Source organism: Onychostoma macrolepis, chromosome 11 (assembly GCF_012432095.1).
Source record: "Onychostoma macrolepis isolate SWU-2019 chromosome 11, ASM1243209v1, whole genome shotgun sequence".
Lineage (NCBI taxonomy): Eukaryota > Metazoa > Chordata > Actinopteri > Cypriniformes > Cyprinidae > Onychostoma > Onychostoma macrolepis.
In genome coordinates, this window is record NC_081165.1 from 7,527,347 (window position 1) to 7,550,274 (window position 22,928).

The 22,928-nt window shown below is 40.0% G+C and overlaps 1 pseudogene; it reads right to left on the reverse strand.

Moving 5' to 3' along the window:
- Positions 1–1,649: 1,649 nt before the first annotated feature.
- LOC131549241 (protein NLRC3-like) lies at positions 1,650–20,568 on the reverse strand (annotated as a pseudogene).
- Between the last annotated feature and the right edge of the window lie 2,360 nt (positions 20,569–22,928).

Below are 22,928 nucleotides of genomic sequence, written 5' to 3' on the forward strand. Positions count from 1 at the left end.
TTGGGTTTTTTGATTAAGTAATAATAACTTGAACAAATACAGGTAATTCACAAAATTAAAGGTCATTGAAAGTATGTTTTATTACATATTAAAAGTTTGTTTTATAGCAAAAGCAGATAACTTCAACAGTCGTATTTTGGCAAAAGCAGATAACTCCACATTTCATGTTTTAGAGTTTAAAAAAAAACACTCATTTAATCTTTGTAATCTCCTCAGATGACAATTAGATGCCTGACAAACGTTGTTGTTGTGATCATAGTTTATGGATGTGATTACATGCATTACACAGAGCTTTTCCCTCACCATTGTAACGTGCAGTTTTTTCAAGGTTCAGTGAAAACGTTTCAGATTTTATTTTCCTTTTAACGCCCTGAAGAAGACATCACAGGTTCATAAAGTTCGAAATTATCCATAAACAAAACGTGTTTGGGGTTCAGATCGCACTATATGTGGAGAATAATGCATGGCAATCTTTTTTTTTTTTAAAGTGGTGTTTATTGGTTTTTGCAAATAAACTCTTCATATGCTTGTCATCATAGATGAATATTCTCGCTACCCAGTGGTAGAAGTGCTTCATTCCATCACAGGAAATGCTGTGATCCCTGTGATGGATAACGTTTTCTCAATGTTTGGCATTCCAAAAATTTTGAAAATGGATAATGGACCTCCTTTTAACAACGATTGTTTCAGCAACTTTGCAGAGTACCTTGGATTTCATCACCGTAAATCTACACCATTCTGCTGAATGATTCATGCAGACCCTGGGCAAAGAGCTCTGCATTGCAGGAACCATACAGATTCCGTGGCGATAGCAGCTGTGCATCTTTGTAAGGGAATATCGTGCGACACCACATAGCACCACCAACACATCACTGTCTGAGCTGATGCGCTGACGCTTGCGGTGGCAAGATGCGCATAAAGATGCCAAACCTAGCTACAGAAACACCTGTTACATCTGATCATGATCTGCGGAAAAGGGACAGTGCAGCCAAAGCAAAGATGAAAGCATATGCTGATTCTTGCCGACATGCTTCCTCTCACACTCTATTGATCAGTGACCCAAGTACTTCACCGGCAGCCCAAACAACATAAACTCATAACACCCTATAATGCTTTACCACACATTGCAACCATGACCAAAGGCTCAATGATTGCAGCTGCACGAGGTAATTATTCCATCACTCAGACCTCGTCATTCTTCAAGAGATTCCTCCCTCCTCAGAACGCTGTGCCATGTGAGCATGGTAATGATCATCCACAAATTGTGACATCACCAAGATACCCAATTTGGAAAAACAGACAGCTTCCGGCATATCTTTCAGACTATTGTTTAAAGGAGTACTTTCGAAAGTCTGGACTCAATAGTTGATGTCAAACACTGAGTAATCCAGATAGTATAATTTAAAGTCTTTGAAGTAACTTTCATATTGATGTTTGTTCTGTGTTTAGAGTTTACTTTTTTTGAAAGATGTGCTGTGAATATGTAAATGGTTTTTCTCTAAGTGGGCCTCAAGTACTACTTTTAGTGTCCAAGCGATTTTTAAAAACTGTAATGTCATGAAGAGACTCTGTAACATCTCACTGTTACTGATTTATCATGGAGCTCAAAGCATTATGGGTAGAATGTCTCATCAGTCTGTTCTGATTCATCAACACAGTTTCACTGATGATCCATAACCAAGAGTAAACCCCAGACAGAGCGGCTGAGTGAATGTGGTCTGGACTGTGTGGATGAGGCTCATTGTGTCAGAGACGCTGTAGAGGGACAGAGTTCCTGCACTGTGATCCACATACACTCCTATTCTATGGCTGATGGACTCTACAGGAAGATCAGTCACTATACTATTGTGTCTAAATGAGTAACTGGAGGGAGAGCAGATCAAACTCCATGACTGATCATTGAACCCAAACACACACTCATTACCCCGTCCCTTCCTGCTGATGCTCTTATAGGACACTGATATATAGACATCTCCACTTCGCTCAATCTCCCAATAACAGCGTCCACACACACTCTCTCTACACAACACCTGTTCGTGATAATCAAATCTGTCTGGATGATCAGGATACGACTGGACTGTGTCAGTGTAAGTAATCACTCTGTTGTTCTCTGACAGACGGAGGTTTTCATTCACCGTGTTCAGATCCACAGTGAGCTGATGGGAATCTGATAGAGATAAAACACATCAGAATCAGAAGTTTTGAATGAATTCCTTAATCAGACACACAAAGACATGATCTTTAATATAAGACAATAAAATGACTAAATATAATATGGAGCTAACCTACACCAACCCTAAACCTACCTGAACCTCACAGAAAATATTCTTTATATATAAATAAATAAATAAATATATATACATAAATACATACACACACACACAGGTGCTGGTCATATAATTAGAATATCATCAAAAAAGTTGATTTATTTCACTAATTCCATTCAAAAAGTGAAACTTGTTTATTATATTCATTCATTACACACAGACTGATATATTTCAAATGTTTATTTCTTTTAATTTTGATGATTATAACTGACAACTAAGGAAAATCCCAAATTCAGTATCTCAGAAAATTAGAATATTACTTAAGACCAATACAAAGAAAGGATTTTTTTAAATCTTGGCCAACTGAAAAGTATGAAGATGAAAAGTATGAGCATGTACAGCACTCAATACTTAGTTGGGGCTCCTTTTGCCTGAATTACTGCAGCAATGCAGCGTGGCATGGAGTCGATCAGTCTGTGGCCCAGGTTGCTCTGATAGTGGCCATCTGCATTATTGGGTCTGGCATATCGCATCTTCCTCTTCACAATACCCCATAGATTTTCTATGGGGTTAAGGTCAGGCGAGTTTGCTGGCCAATTAAGAACAGGGATACCATGGTCCTTAAACCAGATACTGGTTGCTATGGCACTGTGTGCAGGTGCAAAGTCATGTTGGAAAATTAAATCTGCATCTCCATAAAGTTGGTCAGCAGCAGGAAGCATGAAGTGCTCTAAAACTTCCTGGTATACGGCTGCGTTGACCTTGGACCTCAGAAAACACAGTGGACCAACACCAGCAGATGACATGGCAGCCCAAACCATCACTGACTGTGGAAACTTTACACTGGACCTCAAGCAACGTGGATTGTGTGCTCTCTTCTCTTCCTCCAGACTCTGGGACCCTGATTTCCAAATGAAATGCAAAATTTACTTTCATCAGAGAACATAACTTTGGACCACTCAGCAGCAGTCCAGTCCTTTTTGTCTTTAGCCCAAGCGAGACGCTTCTGACATTGTCTGTTGTTCAAGATTGGCTTGACACAAGGAATGCGACAGCTGAAACCCATGTCTTGCATATGTCTGTGCGTAGTGGTTCTTGAAGCACTGACTCCAGCTGCAGTCCACTCTTTGTGAATCTCCCCCACATTTTGAATGGGTTTTGTTTCACAATCCTCTCCAAGGTGCGGCTATCCCTATTGCTTGTACACTTTTTTCTACCACATCTTTTCCTTCCCTTCGCCTCTGTATTAATGTGCTTGGACACAGAGCTCTGTGAACAGCCAGCCTCTTTTGCAATGACCTTTTGTGTCTTGCCCTCCTTGTGCAACGTGTCAATGGTCGTCTTTTGGACAACTGTCAAGTCAGCAGTCTTCCCCATGATTGTGTAGCCTACAGAACTAGACTGAGAGACCATGTAAAGGCCTTTGCAGGTGTTTTGAGTTAATTAGCTGATTAGAGTGTGGCACCAGGTGTCTTCAATATTGAACCTTTTCACAATATTCTAATTTTCTGAGATACTGAATTTGGGATTCTCCTTAGTTGTCAGTTATAATCATCAAAATTAAAAGAAATAAACATTTGAAATATATCAGTCTGTGTGTAATGAATGAATATAATATACAAGTTTCACTTTTTGAATGGAATTTGTGAAATAAATCAACTTTTTGATGATATTCTAATTATATGACCAGCACCTGTATATATATAAATAAATAAATACACACACACACACACACACACACACGCACATACATACTATAGTATGGTTCACACCGGGGGTTTATCAGACTTTGATCTATACCATCTATTTCCTCCACTCCGTCTTTCATAAAACTCTGCACACTTTGTATGTTTCATATCCAGACCAGACCACCTCATAAAGTCATCCGTACGAAGAAGCATACTATGAATTACACTCTCATCTCGTGAAGATATTTCCACATCATCCACATAAGCTTGCACTGGATTTGGAGATCGAACACCTGCTGGTGCGCACTGACATATCCATTTCAGCCAGGAGTTAATCGCTAGTATGAAGTTAACAGCGCTCCAAGGGCAACCAGTCTTAATACCGATCTTAAGTGGTATAGGATCAGTTAAGACACTTCCACATATGACTTGAACATAGGAGTTATTATAAACATCCTTGATCACATCCACGTACGGCTGTGGTAGTCTTATTTCATCCAATGCATGAAGCATAACATCATGGGACAGTGAGCCAAAGGCATCACGAAAATCCAGAAAAACTGTGAAGAATCTTGCAGATGAATGTTTAAAATCATCAATTCCTGTTTTCAAACAAAAGACATGCTCATTCATTCCCTGTCTATTAATATATGCTTTCTGTTTTGATGAGAGTATTCCTGTCTCCACCAACCAGGGGAGGATTCTTCAGAGCAAACATTTCATGAATACCTTATAAACTGTCGGTAGCAGGGATATATCTCTCCAAGTTGAGGGGTCATCAGGAATATTATCTTTCTTAGGGATTCGATGGATCAATGCCCCTTTCCATACTTCTGGTACTTTACCATTCTCAAGACAGATGTTAAATATATTAGTCAGAACTGGACACAACGTGCTTTTACCAGATTTCAGCGTTTCATACGTCACACCATTGGATCCACTTGCTTTATTATTTGGTAAATTAGTAATCACTTTCTCTACCTCACCAATAGTAAATAGCGAGGCGTTTAGTTGACTATATTGCACCGGATTTAGTGAGCCGGTCAATGGCGGCACACTTAATGTACTTCCTGATCTTTCAGGCACACATTTGGAAGTATAATACTTTTGCACAGGCTGCTTACTATTTGTACAGACTGGTGCACTTGGATAATTACTATTGTTAAGAATAACTTGAATTGCTTTAGCTTTTCTATTTTGCCATAAATATGCCAGTTTGTCTTTGCCCACCTGCTTTTGTTCTTGAGTTGTACTCCGTGACACCCCTGAACGACATCCCGCAGGAAGCGCAGCTCCGCCTCAATCCAGCTTCCAAGGGAATCCCGGGTTTGAACTTGAGGGAGGCCTCTGTTGATTAACCCCCTGGGGTCGACAAACGATATATGCGTTTTGAGGCAGATTTTCCTCATAAGGCCGAAATGAGCTTGAATTACTCTGTCATTTTTGATCGTACAGATAAGAGCAATACACCATTCGAATCTGTAAGGGGTCTACTTTTATTTGTATACACTCATAATAACAACTAAACTTTGTGCTTCTGAAGAATAAAGAAAACAAACAGGGTGTGCTCTCTGTCTTCTCCGTCTCCATGAACTGTTTTAGAAACGCGTCACTAAAATGAACTGTAACTCAGCAAATACTTCACACAGAGACATGGGAGTTATATCTATAGAAAGCTTGAAGTGTCTACTTTGAAATGAAGCAAGTCAAACAAACATTCTGTGATGAAGTAATCCGTATAAAACCAACACGATGTTCATCTGTCCCGTCTGACTTATTATCGCTAATGTGACCCCGCCCTCGCGCGACTCGCCCTGTTCATATGTAAATAGCCACGTGGTAAGTGCGCGCGTGCAAACGCCCAACACAAACAAAGAGGAGGTCCTTCATCGCGGCTACTGTTCGTTTCTGGAAGACTTGCCGAGTAAAAGCAGGATTTCCCTCGAAAGAAGAACACGATTTCACCCAGCAGAGGAGATGAGTAAGTAATGTTTCTTTTTTACATTAGTTACCGTGTTATTGTGACATAAACTTGAACAGATCTACTAACAGTTAGCTGGGTTTTCCCCCAAACGACAACATGATGAATGCTACGCCTCTAAGAATGTTTAGACCATGTTTATTATTAACACTCTGTTCACAAATAGATTTGAATGTTTTTAATGTTTGAAATCGTGTAAAACATTTTGAATATGATAGGCAATTCATTGTATTTAAATTTCTTACAGCGCTATTATGTTTTCATGCTCTATATAAAACAATAAAAGTAATATGAGTGTACACTGTAACATGATGAATGCTACGAGTCTAAGTATGTTTAGTACATGTTTATTATTAATAGCCTACTCTGTTCAGAAATAGATTTTAATAACGTGCTAAACAATAATAATTAGTTTCTCAGATATAAGATTTCTTTCTCTTTTTATGATAGTGATATGATATTTATGATATATATACACAGATGTTCCTGATATTAACATGCTCACAAATGTTTTTTTTGTTTGTATTTTATTGAATCAGATACCAGCACCAGATGAATCCTGATGTCTCTTCAAACTGTTTTCCTCTGAGAGCGCTGCACCAACATCAGATGTTCAACTACACTGATATTCTATGTTAAAACAAGCTCCTTTTCTACTGATTGTTTTTTTTTTCTTCTTGAATCCATGGAAAGAAGTAGAAACACTTAAATAACACACGTAAATATCAGGTATGATTTACTTGTTTCACTTGTTGAACAGAATCTGTTGCAGGAATGACTCAAAGTCTGTTCACATCTCTGTGGTTAGATCAGTGTGCACAATAATGTGTCTTTGACCTTCATTATGTATGTTTTGATTATACTGTGTTGTAAATAAAATACAAATAATTTAAAAAACCCCTTTTTTCAATCTCCTCACATTCTCTCTTACCTGCCTCACAGTCACACTGATGGGCCATTAGGGGCCATTAGGGAGGGCCCTTGTCTCTCAGGTGAGACTCACTTAATATTCATGGCCATTGCCACTCCCTCGCATATAGACCCTCGATCACAAAACATGTCTTGAAAATGTTAAATCAATATATTGTTTTCTGTGAATGAGTAAGTAGAATGATTTTCACATAATTTTGAAGTAAATATTCTAGCCTACAAGACTGATTACTCAAAAGTCTTGTTCAGGACTATTTAGTGTGGGTTTTATGGCCTTATTTCAGCTACATTTTTCCCCAAAACTTACAAACCACGCATAATATTTTTTCTAAAAATGCAAACATGTACATCCATCTTGGTCACATATTATTGTAGCACAGTTTGTGCTGAATACAAAAAAAATTACATGTTGGTCAATAGTATGTTTTAAGTAGCTGAAATAAGCACAAATATCAAGGCATGTCAAAACATCTCAAGGGCCCCAAAATGACCTCAGACCCCAGAGGGTTAATGGCATTTTCTTCAATACACGGGTTGTAAACTTTAAAAAAGGTAGTCCGAATGGTCTCCCATTTCGCCAAGTAGTAGAAAATGTTCCATTCTTGAAATAAACTCCATTTAGGATACAGATGAGTTTAATCCATTTTATCGGCGTTTCTCCAGAGAAAACGAAGTTGTACCTGTCCTCAAAATGTTTCGAATCCAAGGTCGAGACTCAAAAAATCTGTATTAATGGAATTATCATCCGCTGAATGTTGTTTGGACACAGCGTCATATATAGACCATGTTTGTTTGTAGATCCTACTGGTCTGTATAGCGTCTTTAAACACGCTCTTTATAGTTGTTACACACACACAGCAGTGGGCAGCCTTGCTCCAACGCCCGGGGAGCAATTAGGGGTTCGGTGCCTCGCTCAAGGGCACCTAAGTCATGGTATCGAAGGTGGAGAGAGTGCTGTTCATTCACAATCCCCACCTTCAATTCCTGCTGGCGCGAGAATCGAACCAGCAACCTTCAGGTTACAAGCCCAACTCCCTAACCATTAGGCCACGAATTCTCATAAGAGTATTAGTACTATCTACTATCTCCTTATTGTGTTGGTCTCCCAACAGATATTCTACTGACTATAAGTAACTTTGCAAGAACGTGTCAACTTAATCAAACCCTAACCCTACCAGTCAACTAATACACTACTAACACTCTAATGAGAGTTAGAAGAAATGTGCAACATTACTTATAGTCAAGAGAATGTGTTAAAGGGACCATCAAAATAAAGTGAAACCACATTTTTTATTATAATTTTTGAGATGTTGTCTTTATATGATATTATATTTATGTTTTTACTGTCTTTGTGGGGATATTTTAGGATGTGTGTGTGAGTGTGCATCTGTGTGTGTGAGAGAGAAAAGACCTACATTTTCTCAGTCCTGGTGTGATTTTAAAATGGCCACCATGTTCCAAACTACAAAGAGATAAATATAAACCACAAATTATTAATGTTTGATTATTAAAAATATGCAAGTAGCAGCTAAAATATCAGCTAGTACTCAGTGAAATAAGTGAATAAAGATTGGTCAAAATAACACTCAGAAAGCTGAATAAAGCCTAACAGTTGCAAAGCTCACACATCAGCTCAAAAATAAATAAATAACACTGTGAGAATAAATTGAAGTTCAAGTGAATAAACACAAAAATAATGTGTTCAAAAAGTTTAAAATAGTGAAACTCTCAAAAGATCGCAGTTTCTTCTACAAAAGATTAATTTTAGGGAAGCAGCTTACTTCACACAATCACAAATACAGACACCTACAATGTTCATAAAGTACTGTCTGTGTATACATATCTTCTAATGCAACTAAAATCACCCAAATGATTTTAGCAGTATTACTGATCTTGAGTAAAACCCTGTTACTGCCAAACATACTTGAGTATCTGCAGTTTATAGTTATACTATAGTTTATAGTATCCTCCAGTTTTGCAGAGAGCAGCTTGACTCCTGAATCTCCTGGGTGATTGTAGCTCAGATCCAGCTCTCTCAGCTGTGAGGGGTTTGAACTCAGAGCTGAAGACAAATAACCACAGCCTTCCTCTGTCACCATACAGCCAGACAACCTACAGATGGATACAACACACACACACAAACAAATGTCAGATATGCAAAATTCACTTTTAATCTGAAAAGAGGACTTTGGACCACTGAGCTACAGTCCAGTTCTTTTTCTCCTTAGCCCAGGTAAGATGCTTCTGATGTTTCAGAAGTGACTTGGTAGCCCTTTTCCTGAAGACATCTGAGTGTGGTGACTCTTGATTAGGGATGTGCCCGAAGCCGAATACGTTATTCGGAAAGGCATGGATAATGGCTTCAAAACGAATAACGGATTTATCCGAATAACAGAAAAAATATTTCACATGTTTGCTGGAACAGCACTACATTAGTGAGGTCTGTGGTTGTTAAGATGTGTGCAATAATAATGGCTAGTACTGCTTTGATAGCGTACAGATAATATCATGGTGATCATTGCGTTTGTCTAACGAATGTGGTCTCCTCAGCAATAACCTATCTGTGCGCTCCTTTTTGATTGCTGCCTGTCAGTGCCGGCAAAGCAGTGTTGGCAGATATTGCTACAAAAACAAACACAACCAATCTCATGAAAATGCACCAAAATAAGTTTAAATCTTGTATTTTGCAAATAGGATACAGAATCTTTAACCTCAACCTTCATCTTCCCACTTTATTAATGCTCCAATTACTTTATTAATGCTGTTACATGAAGTATTAAAATAAATCCAGCGACGCTTATAATAACTAGATCTGGCAACATGGCGGAGCAGAGTGGAGGCTGCACTTGCGCCAAGCTCCTTCACTCCTGTGTTTCGCAGCTGCTGCGAGTCAGCCACATGAATTTATTCAGCGACATGATTTGAAATAATTTTTCATATGGTTTCAAATGTTATTTTTGAACATGAAACATTTACGGAGGTCTGAATCTCATATCTTCAAAGATCACATTGCAAAGACTGCTCGATCTTGCAGGTTTGCACTACACAACATCAGAAAGATCAGGCCCTTTCTGACGGAGAATGCTGCACAACTTCTTGTCCAGGCCCTTGTCATTTCTAGGCTGGACTACTGCAATGCTCTTCTGGCTGGACTTCCATCAAACACAGTCAAACCTCTACAAATGATTCAGAATGCGGCGGCACGACTGGTCTTCAACGAACCCAAAAGAGCCCATGTTACACCTCTCTTTATCTCATTGCATTGGCTACCAATCGCAGCTCGCATCAAGTTCAAGACACTGATGCTTGCTTATAGAACAACCACAGGCTCAGCACCCGCCTACATGCACTCACTATTAAGAATCTACATCCCCTCCAGAAGTCTGAGATCTGCTAGTGAGCGGAGCCTCGTGGTACCATCACAAAGAGGCTCAAAATCACTCCAGAACATTTTCGTTCACCATTCCTGGCTGGTGGAATGATCTTCCCACCCCTATCCGGAGTGCTGGATCCCTGTCAATCTTCAAGCAACAGCTGAAAACTCATCTCTTTCGACACTATTTGACTTCACCCTACACTTAAAAAAAAAAAAAAAAACTCTCTCTCTTTATTTATTCCTTCCCTGGCTAGCTTGTACTTATTTAAACAATGCCTGAGACTTGGTATTACAGGCACTTCGTTTGTCGGATTGCCTCTTCAAGATGAATCGCTTTATGTATTCCCCAATTGTAAGTCGCTTTGGATAAAAGCGTCTACAAAATGACTAAATGTAAATGTAAATATCTGGCTATGGGCCTGGATGTGTAAAGTGAATGAGTGTAAACTATAGCCTATATGAATGAAATGAGTGCAAAGCAATAGCCGAGTTGGGGTCTATGCGCGTCTCTCAGAAATCAGAGCTTTGTCTAGAGTTATATCAACTCGACAAAAATATCCTAAAAATGGTCCTAACTTCAAACCTTTTCGAAATCCAACTGTAAAAACGCATTACATTAGCCATTTTCGTGAATGGCATTACATTTAATTATACAAGATGAAGAAAAGTTTTGTTTGATCAAGGCTTTTGGAGGGTCCAAATGATTTGTTGCGCTCTGTTGATAAAAAAAACTTGTAAATGATCACAGACTCCCACAACATATGATCTAAGTTACTTAAAGTTCAAGCAAGCTTTATTGTCATTCTGCTATGAGTAGGCTACTGAACACTTTCTTTCCATTTCCATTTAGTGCTCTTATTTAAGATTGTGGATGCTCGTCTCTTGTCAAATTTGTACACAAAGTTTCACTGGAAAATAAGAATAAAGTTATTTTTCTTTTTTGATAAAGTTTTAAATAGAAGATATTTACAAAGTTAGAATTTTAATAAAAAAATAATACTTTCTTTAGTTATACAAGGCATATTTGTTAAATGAAAACTACGAAATTTGCATTTAAAATGGTATTTTCATGTAATTTGACGAACTTTTGGTTTAAGCCACGCCCACTTCCAGATCTATCCGAATACAGATATAAATAATTTTGAGATCGTTACAGATACAGATACAAATAATGGCTCCGCTGCACACCCCTACTCTTGATGCACTGACTCCAGCTTCAGTCCACTCCTTGTGAAGCTCTCCCAAGTGTTTGAATTAGGGGTGGCACGGTACATGTATTCGTACCAAACCGTCACGGTACAGGCGTCTCGGTTCGGTGCATGAGGCCTTATGACGAATACAGGCAATTCTCTCCCAATCCAGAAGGGGGCGCCCGCAGCAATGCAGCGCTGTTTGATAACCGCCAGCAGAAGAACAGCGAATGCCATGAGTTGCGCACTTGAAAACAAAGCCCACTAGACAGTGACCATGTGCTGATTCTGAACGCGTCTCTCACATAGACTGACAAGGGAGTATACTTTAAAGGCTTGCGCACTCAACTGTTTGTGAAATGGAGCTTTGTGCTCGAGTATCCTACCTCTCTCATTCGGCACAAATCCAAATATTCCATAATATTTCCATATTTGTGATGTAACGTATCTGAATGCTAAACTATTATTTATTATGTAAATTATAGGCTTTGTACTTCAGTCGCGTTCCAACGGTGACACAGAGGCGCGCGCGCTGATGTTTGGTTCACTGTATTTTATTTTGATAAAGTACCAACTGAAATGAAATGAAAAGAAACTGAGCATAGTAGATTTTTTTTTCCACGCCTGCTGTACCGAAATCGTATCGAACCATGACCCCCGAACCCGAGGTATGTACCAAACCGTGACATCTGTGTACCGTGCCACCCCTAGTTTGAATCGGCTTTGCTTGACAGTATTCTCAAGCTTGTGGTCATCCATGTTGCTTTTGCACCTTTTCCTACCCAATCCCTTCCTTCCAGTCAACTTTGCATTTAATATGCTTTGATACAGCACACTGTGAACAGCCACACCTTTCAGTAATGACCTTCTGTGACTTACCCTCTTTGTGGAGGGTGTGTCAGTGTTCGTCTTCTGGACCATTGCCAAGTCAGCAGTCTTCCCCATTATTGTGGTTTCAAAGAACAAGAGATACCCAGAATTTATACTGTAGGGATGGTCATTTAATGAAACTCAAATGTAAATATTCTAATATTTTGAGATACTGGATTTTGGACTTTCATGAACTGTAAGATCTAATCATCAAAATTTAAAAAAAAAACATTTGAAATGTTTTACTTTACATGTAATGAATCTAGAATATATGAAAGTTTCACTTTTTGAAATAAAGAAATATGAACTTTAACACGATATTCTAATTTTTCGAGAAATTGGACAAAGAACCGATAGAAGCTGAATTAGGGGCTTGAATTAACATGTTTAAAAAAATAAAAATGTTAATAATTTTGGTAACACTTTACAATTGACACAAATCCGGGTTATGGTCTTCCGTTCACTCACCACCAGAGGTCACTCGCTCATCACATGGACTCTTGCACCACACTATTGTTGCACTACACCAGACTACATTTCCCATCATTCACTGCACCAAGTACACACAGCTGTCTCAATCACACGCTCACACCTGAGAACTATCACACAATCACACACTCTATATAAACCATGGACTTCCGTTCACAGTTTGCAGAGTATTGTTCTGTGTGTATCTCTCTCCTAGCGAATAGCTGCTTTACCGAGCCATTCTGTGTTTATGCTTAACCCTGTTTATGTTTAGCTCTGTGTTTAGTTCTGCATATATCCCTCTCCTAACGATAGCTGCTTTACCGAGCCATTCTGTGTTTGTTTAGTTCCCTTATTGTCTAGCGTTTATCGCTCCCCCAGTGATAGCTACTCTACGGAGCCCACTTAGTTGTCTTAGTCTTGTCTACTTAGTTGTCTTAGTCTTGCCTTGTCTGTTTCCTCGTGTTCTGATTTCTGCCGTTGTATCTTGGATTAACCCTTTGCCTGCTGTCTCGGACTCTATTCGCCCCTGCCCGGATTATTGCTCGTGTACCTGGATTACCCCTCTCATCTAGCCCTCTGGATATTGTTCACCAATCGGAGACCACGCCTGTTCACTTGAGTACTCTTCTGCCTTGCCCTCTATATACCTGTTTGCCATTTGTGTGACCCTGCCTGTTATGACCAAGATTAATAAATACTGTAATAAATGTACTGTTCATTGTTCATCATGTTAATAAATTAACTAATATTAAATAATAGAACATTATTGTAAAGTGTTACCATCATTTTAAATTTATTTTAAATTTTGAATAAGTGCAAGCAATGCCACCAGAAATAGTCATACCTTCTTTGAACAGTCTGTTAAATTTAACTATTTCTGAGCATTTAGTACATCAAAGATAAAATCGTCAAACCTCAGTATCTCCAGCTGACAGTTTGGACTCTTCAGTCCATCAGAGAGCAGCTTCACTACTGAATCCTGCAGGTCATTGTTACTCAGGTCCAGCTCTCTCAGGACACAGTTTGAGGATTGTAAAGCTGATGACAAACTCTCACAATACTGAGTAGTGAGATTACAGCCAGCAAGACTGAAAGAGAGTAAAACATGTTAAATTCAGTAACTTTTATGGTGTCCTTGTTACACGTCACATGTACTTCCTATTATAATAACAATTAATTAAGCCAAACCTCAATCCTAACCCTAACCATATAGTAAGTACATATAGTTAATTAATATTACTCAGTACTTAAATGTATAATTACACTGTAACAAGGACACCTTAAAATAAAGTGTAACCTTAAATTCTTAACCTCATTCTTCAACTGTACTATATCAGCTTAATTATTGACATTAAAATGAAATGTTTAAGACATGATTAATCACAGATATTTTCTGCAGTTGATCACAGCTGTTATCAGTCTTCTTCTCCCCTCATCTGATGTGTTGTATTTCTTGAGGTCCAGCTCATCCAGCACCTCCTCTGACATCTGAAGCATGTAGGCGATTGTTGAGCAGTGAGCAGGAGAGAGTTTCTTCTCTGAGTGTTTGTCTGATTTCACAAACTCCTGAATCTCTCTGGACAGAGTCTGATCTTTCACTTCCAGCAGACAGAGGAACAGATTGATGGATCTTTCAGTGGAGAGTCCATGTCCATCTTTGATCTTCTCTTTAATGTACTGTGTGGTTCTCCTGATGCTCTCTGAGCTGTTCTCTGTGTGTGTCAGTAGATCCTGTAAGAGTCTCTGATTGGACTCCAGTGAGACGCCCAGCAGGAACAGATCCAACTGTCCATTCTCACTCTCAAGGACTTTATCTATTGCTATTTTAAGCAAATCATGCATTGAAACAATAACCTTAAGGGTCTCCATGGCGCTGCTTAAATAGCAGTAAAACACATGGAAAGCAGCGAGAAACTCCTGAACACTCAGATGAATGAAGCTGTAGACTTTCCTCTGATGAATCACAGATTCCTCCTTAAAGATCTCAGTGCAAATCCCAGAATACACTGAGGCATCAGTGACGTCTATGCCGCTCTCAATCAGGTCCTCCTCATAGAACATCACATTGCCCTTCATCAGCTGTTTGAAAGCCACTTCAGCAAGTTTCACAATCACTTCTCTGTTGGACTGCAGGAGTTTCTCTGGATCTCTCTCTTCATACTTCTGGTTCCTCATGTTGATCTGAATCAGCAGGAAGTGGATGTACATTTCAGTCAGAGTTTGAGGGATTTCTGCACTCAGATCTTCTTCCAGGAGCTTCTGAAGCACAGTGGATGAGATCCAGCAGAAGACGGGGATGTGGCACATGATGTGGAGGCTTCTTGCTCTTCTGATGTGTGAGATGATTCTGCTGGCTTGATGCTGGTCACTGATTCTCTTCCTGAAATATTCCTCCTTCTGAGGCTCAGTGAATCCCTGAATTTCTGTCAGACGGTTGATGTATTTGGAGGGATCTGATTGGCTGCTGCTGGTCTGGAGGTGATCCAGATGAGAGCAGAGGGAAGCAGCTCTCCTTTCATGAGGTTTGACATCAACACACCCACTGATGAAGTCTCAGTCACGTCACAAACTTTCTGATCATCTGAAAACATCAGTGTGATTCTGCTTTCATCCAGACCATCAAAGATGAACACAACTTTACACTCCTCATAAATCTTTGAGTCCAGATCTTGAAGTTCAGGATGAAAGTCCAGCAGAAGTCTGTGAAGACTGTACTGATGATCTCGGATCAAGTTCAGCTCTCGAAATGGAAGCACAAACATGAAATCTACATCCTGATTGGCTTTTCCCTCGGCCCAGTCCAGAATGAACTTCTGCACAGAGACGGTTTTTCCGATTCCAGCGATGCCTTTAGTAAGAACAGTCTTGATCTGGTCTTTCTCCTCACATCCTGGTTCAGGTGAGGCTTTAAAGATGTCATTGCAGTAGATTGGAGTGTCTTGTGAGTGTTGTGTTCTGGCTGTTTTCTCCATCTGTAAAACCTCATGTTCTTCATTCACTCCTTCACTCTCTCCCTCTATGATGTAGAGCTGTGTGTAGATCCTGTTCAGGAGGGTTTCATTCTCCTGGAGTTTCATTCCTCAAATAATCTCTCATACTTCTTCTTCATGCTGGCTTTGAGATGGTCTTTAACTCTCTGCAGGTCTCCAGTCTCCAGTGTGTGTTTCTGCAGGACTGCTTCAGTTTTGTCCTGCCTGAAATGGGTCGTAGATGAAGAGGACGGCACAGATCTGATCAGCTCATGTGTCTTCTTTCTGAAATTAAAAGAAAAGTAAAAAGACAATGACTGTTGCAGATCTTCAGAAATATACACGTACCCAGGTATGATTTTAGCACTTCTCTTGGAGTTGAACCCCTGTGCAGTGCATATGTTGCATATTTTGGATACATTTAGTGTTTTTCATTGAGTCTTAAATCATTATTCATGTGAGATGATCTACAGTAAAATTGCTAATATCTGTTTGTACTAACGGAGGGTCAGAGGTCACTGGCCCATCACTGATTTCAGGGGGTTCCATCATAGATGTGTTACTCCTCAGAGACACACAGCTGGGTTCTGGAGATTCTGATCTTGGTCTCTTCCTCCTGCTGATGATGCCAAAAACAAACAAATATTTTTAGAGCACTAGCTATACTGTATAACTTGAATGCAACATATATTTACACATATTTATTAATTTATCTTGATTTTCCCAAGATGGCGGCGCGAGTACATCGCGAGGCTCTGGGTCTCTCAGATTTTGCGATTTTGCGGTATTTTTCTTACTCATCTCGGCCTGTTCGTGCAGAACAGTTGTGCCTTTACATCGTACACCCGTTGTGAGCTTTTGGATATCGGTTTGCAATTTCCGACACTTTTATGGACAATCTTCGACTCCTTCCTGAGATCGCTAGGACACCCGAGGCTATGCACCCTACCCGGCCGGGCGGAAGTGCTCGCAGGCGGCGTCGAGATCGTAAACAAAGGCGGGGGAAGCGCGGAGGACTAAGAGCTAAGCTAAGGCTAACACCACACCGGCTCTCTTTACCCAGCATTTTCCTTGCCAATGTACGGTCGCTAGTGAACAAAATGGAGGAGATTCGACTCAGCATCACACACAGCAAGAAACTTTTGAACTGTAACGTCCTAATCTTCACGGAAACCTGGTTAAACAGCGGAATACCGGACACCGCTATTGAGCTAGCGGACGCCACACACTCGGGCGGATAGAACATTAGATGGCTCCGGTAAGACCAGAGGTGGTGGATTGTGCATTTACATTAACAAAGCTTGGTGCACAAACTCTGCTATTGTTGGGAGTCATTGTTCAGCTAACCTTGAGTTTCTCATGGTTAAATGTAGACCGCTTTATCTACCGCGGAGTTCACTTCCACCATTATAACTGCAGCCTATATTCCCCGGATGCTGATGCCAAGCTTGCTATGAAAGAACTTCACGCAGCCATCAGTAAACAACAGACTGATCACCCGAAGCGGCTTTTATTGTTGCAGGTGACTTTAATCACTCAAACTTAAAGTCAGTGCTACCCAAGTTTCACCAGCATGTTTCCTGTCACACCAGAGGAAACAAAACCTTAGACCATGTTTACACAAACATGGCTGGAGCTTACGTTGCGACACCCTCCCCACCTGGGACAGTCAGATCACCTTTCTTTGTTCCTCACCCCAAATATGCACCCCTCATCAACCGTGTGAAGCCATCAGTGAAGACCATCAAGGTGTGGCCTGCGGGGCAGATTCCACACTCAGGAAAGGTTTCTACACACAGACTGGAGTATGTTTGCTTCTCAAGCCACCAGTGGCGCTCACACAGACATTGACTCTTACACCTCCTCTGTATTGGATCATATCAATATCACCATTGACAGTGTTACAACCCAGAAACAGATCACCACATATCCAAATCAGAAGCCTTGGATGAACAAGGAAGTGCGACTCCTGTTGAAGTCACGCAACACTGCCTTCAGATCAGGAGATGCACAAGCCTACAGCACATCCAGAGCAAACCTGAAGAGGGGCATCAAAAGGCCAAGCACTGCTACAAGCTAAAGATAGAGGACACTTTTCCAACTCTGACCCTCGACGCATGTGGCAGGGCATTCAGGCCATCAGTGACTACAAACCCACCCACTCCACCCCGCAGCCACTGACGTCAACTTCCTGAACGAGCTAAATTACTTTTATGCTCGCTTTGAAAGAGACAACAGAGAAACTGCCACCAAGCTCAATCCCTCAGCTGACCACCCACCAATCATACTCTCCTCCACAGATGTCTGCAAGACACTGAGCCGGATCAGCGTGCACAAGGCTGCTGGACCAGACAACATCCCTGGTCGTGTTCTCAGGGCATGTGCGGAGCAGCTTGCTGGGGTTTTACAGACATCTTCAATCTGTCTCTTGCCCAAGCAGCCGTACCAACATGCTTTAAATGCACTTCCATTGTGCCAGTGCCAAAACACTCTAGTCCGAAGTGCCCTAATGACTACCGCCCTGTAGCACTCACACCCATCGTCATGAAGTGCTTTGAGCGGCTGGTCCTGGAACACCTAAAAGACTCTCTACCATCCACATTGGACTCACACCAGTTTGCCTACCGTAGCAATAGGAGCACAGAGGATGCAGTTTCCATGGCACTGCACTCTGTGCTCACTCACCTGGACAATAAGAACACTTATGCACGTATGCTGTTTGTTGACTTCAGCTCAGCATTCAACACTGTCATCCCAACCAAGTTAATAGCCAAACTTGGAGACCTGGGCATCAATACCTCAATGTGTAACTGGATTTTGGACTTCCTGACCAACAGACCCCAGAATGTTCGATCAGGATTCACCTGCTCCACATCCATCACACTTAACACTGGTGTACCACAGGGCTGTGTGCTAAGCCCGTTTCTCTACTCCCTCTTCACCTCCGACTGCAAGCCTGTGTATGGATCTAATTCCATCGTCAAGTTTGCAGACGACACCACGGTGATTGGCCTCATCAGTAACAACGATGAGACTGCCTATAGGGAGGAGATCCAGCACCTGGCCACATGGTGCACTGAAAATAACCTGCTCCTCAACACCACCAAAACGAAGGAGCTCATCGTGGACTTCAGGAAGGAGTCAAGAGGCACACACGACACCATCCACATCAATGGAATGGCTGTTGAGCGTGTCTCCAGTTTCAAGTTCCTGGGGATCCACATCTCGGCGGACATGTTGTGGAAAACCAACACCTCCAGCCTGGTCAAGAAGGCTCACCAGCGCCTCTTCTTTCTGAGGACACTGAGGAAGAATCAGCTCTCCTCGGCTATCCTGGTGAACTTCTATCGCTGCGCAATAGAAAGCATCCTGACCAACTGTGTCACAGTATGGTATGGGAGCTGCTCTGTTGCGGAGCGCAAGGCACTGCAGCGGTGGTGAAAACTGCCCAGCGCATCACAGGGACTCCACTACCTGCCATCGAACACATCCAGAGGAAACGCTGTCTGCATCGAGCTCGCAGCATCCTTAAGGACTCCTCTCACCCAGCCCACAGACTGTTTTCTCTCCTGCCCTCCGGCAGGCGTTTCAGGTGCCTCCGGACCAGGACCAGCAGATTAAAGAACAGTTTCTTCCCCAGAGCTGTCTCTTTACTGAACTCTAACCCCGTTGATCCACTTCCTCATATATTATTAACTCTTCTCTCCTACCTCACATCTGCCTTATTTGCACTACTGACTGAATGTAAATTTTATTACAGTAACAACTGTTTACTTTTGTATCTTGCACTACCATACCTAAATTGGACTATGCTCATTTGCACTGCCGACTGTTGTTTACATTATCAATGTTTACATTAGCATTTTGCACCGTACGTCTAATTGTAATATGCAATCATTTCCACTGCACTTTACACCTTGTCTATAGTAATAACCATCTGTATATATATTATATTGATAGTACATATCACCTGTATATTCTGTTTATAGTAATAGCCATCTGTATATTTATTCACTATACATACTCACCTGTAAATTCTGTTTATAGTAATAACCATCTTTCTATATATATTTATACATATATTCAGTACATATCCTTGTCCTGCACTTATTCAACCACTGTATATCATGCACTTGCTGCTATTGCACTTCTGGTTAGACCTAAACTGCATTTCGTTGCCCTGTACCTGTACTTGTGTAATGACAATAAAGTTGAATCTAATCTAATCTAATCTAATCTAATTTAGCAGTTAATTTTCATCCAAAGCCATTTACACATAAGGAAGATAATCAATTCATTTAATGGAGAAAATATGTTCCAAAATTGTACAGAGTACATGCTAGAAAAGACATGAAGGTAAGAAGTGGTGAAAGTAGCATTTATTTTAATAAAACATACATTATTAGAAAAAGGGAGAGCTATTTGTTTAACTGGATTAAGTAAAGTGCTCATAGAAAAATCTTTAGATGCTTCTTAAAAATCGCATGGGACTTGATGGTTTGGGAAGGTTGAGAAGATCATTCCACCAGTGAGGAACAGTGAGAGTGAAGGTACAGGAAAGTGATTCTGTGCTTCTCTGTGATGGTGTCATCACTCACACACTGCAGGCTTCTGAAATGCACTGTAAATCACTTGGAATGGAAGCATCAGTCAATGCTAAACTGGCCAGTGTCTTACCTGGGGTCAGATGACACGGTTGCTTCATTGAGTTTAGGAGGATTCTTTGTCATGAATTGATCACTCTTCATAGACACACAGCTTGATCCAGGAGATGGACTCTATGTAGAGTCAGTGCCCTCATCTTCTCTCACATTATGGAGACTCATTTTAAAGACACTGTCCTCCTACTGTCATTTGCCAAAAGTTTATTCCAGACCTTTTGTGAGAGAACAGAGTTAAAATGTTCTGTAGTACACTGATTCAATGCAGCTACATCAAAGTACACTCATAACCTTTTGCAGAGCTTTTACCTTCCCCATTTCATAAAGTACAAATATATCATTGTAATCTAAAAAAAGACGGCTATCAAGGGGCAATGTATCCTGGGGGATACAAACATTTGAGAAGCTGTGGGGAGAAGTAGTGAAAGTGTAGGTCTTATTTTTTGGTTTCATTTAGAAAGAATGTTTGTTGTGAACATTTAGATGATGGGACTTTTGTTTCTACATTGTTTAGCTCACAGGCAGCATTTAAAACTTCATAGCCGCCTGTAGTGGGAAATCCGATCTTTTAGGGGTATAAATCAAGATATAAAAACACATATATAGACTTTGTGAGTTTGTGGCTTGCATTTTAGAAATCAAATCTTTTTTGTAATCTTGACAAAACACATTTAATTGGAAAGTGACAGTCAACGTTCCATATTTTGTAATAGTTTTGTAATAGAAGTGATATTGTGACAGAAAATGATTGATTTGTGACAGAAAACTACATAAAAAAATTCAAGAGTTTGGGTGTAACCCAGTGGTTATTTTTGGTATAGTACACAAACTAAATCTCACAGGAACCACAATTGTGATATCAACTTCAAATTTGGAACATAACTTGGTTAGACATATAGCTTTGAGTTTATAGCAATTTTAGAGTGCAACATATTTTATAACATATTTATTTGATATAAAATAAAAACAAATAGGTATACTACATTATCTGTAAACTTAAACGTCTATAAATTTTTTTATACTTTATTTTAACCTTAGGTCTGTGTGAGGGACCGAGAAATCAGGAGCAAGGAACACCAGCTTTTCACTAGAAAATTGGGTCTTTATTTACCCCCAAACCAATAACTTTACAAACTCATAAATCATACAACAAATAAACCAACAACTAAAAACTGACATCACAAATGAACAAAGCAACAGTTTATAAAGCAAAAGATGGGCCCATTACAAATTAAGAGGGAAAGCAACAAAACTTTTATATTCAACAGGTAACATTACACAAGTCAAACTCAAATCAAACAGAGAAACATTAAATCAAGATAAAGAAAACAAAATGTAATTACATCTCATAAATATACAACTACATAAATCAATTAATAAAGAAATCAACTTTTCCTCCTCCCCTGGGCAACCTCAATGAATGGTATGTCCGGGCAGAACCACTAACGCTTAAATTCTCTGTTCCTGCCCGGACTCTAATTTTCGTCACGCCAGGATGCGGCCGCAGCAGACGACACCTGAAGATCGCCGCACATCACCGATGAACTTAAACTCAAAATAGAAACAAATGTAAGTAACAGATACAACGCAACTTATTCGTGTGCACTCCAAATCAGCAACGATGTATATAAAGGTGGATTGTAAATGTAAACATATGAAAACCTAACAATAAAGAACTAATGAATATTGTGTTTCATGTGGTTATTATAAACTAAAGCCAAAATGAATGCGAATGACAAAGAGGGAAATTTAAATAAAGATTAATCTTAAATGACTGAACATATCCTTCATATAGATATATGTATAAAAGCGCATACTTGTGGATACGTGTGGATGCGTGTGCTGTGTGTAAGATGATACATCCACATTACCACTCTTGTGCGGCCACCACTCGGGCCGTCACAGTCTGTATTCCAAAGAGTTCAGAAATTACAACCATGTTGTAACAAGCATTGATAAACAAGTGTTCTGTTTTCAGTGGATTGATACCCCAAAGGGGCGACGTATCCTGGGGGATACAAACATTAAAATCAAAAATAAGAGTTAAGTTTTGAAAAAAAATCATGAAATTGTATTATTTGAGTCCCAATAAGATGGAAAATAGCAATACATAATTTTCAAATATTGAATTTAAGATCAATATTTTTAGAATTTGTAATTATTAGGGTTATTGCATAAACATGCCCAGTCAAAAAAACTATACATGATTTCAGTTTTCCTTGTACCATTGTGAAAAGGCACCATCCAGCTTCTTTTGGCCATCATAAACATAAATGTTTTTACTTAAACAGATAGAAATATACAGAAGTCAACTCTGTATTTCTGCCGACAGACGGACACTGTTATCCTAATAGGCAACATGGGCCTACATACAGCCACTGTTTGAGTGTTATACGGAGATTGACCGTGTGTGTGTGTGACACACTTGCATGCTCTCCTTATGTGTATGTGTACACATCTTTGTACCTCGCCGCTCATAACTTGGACTGAAAGATGAATGTGTAGAAAGTGAGAATATCTCCAAA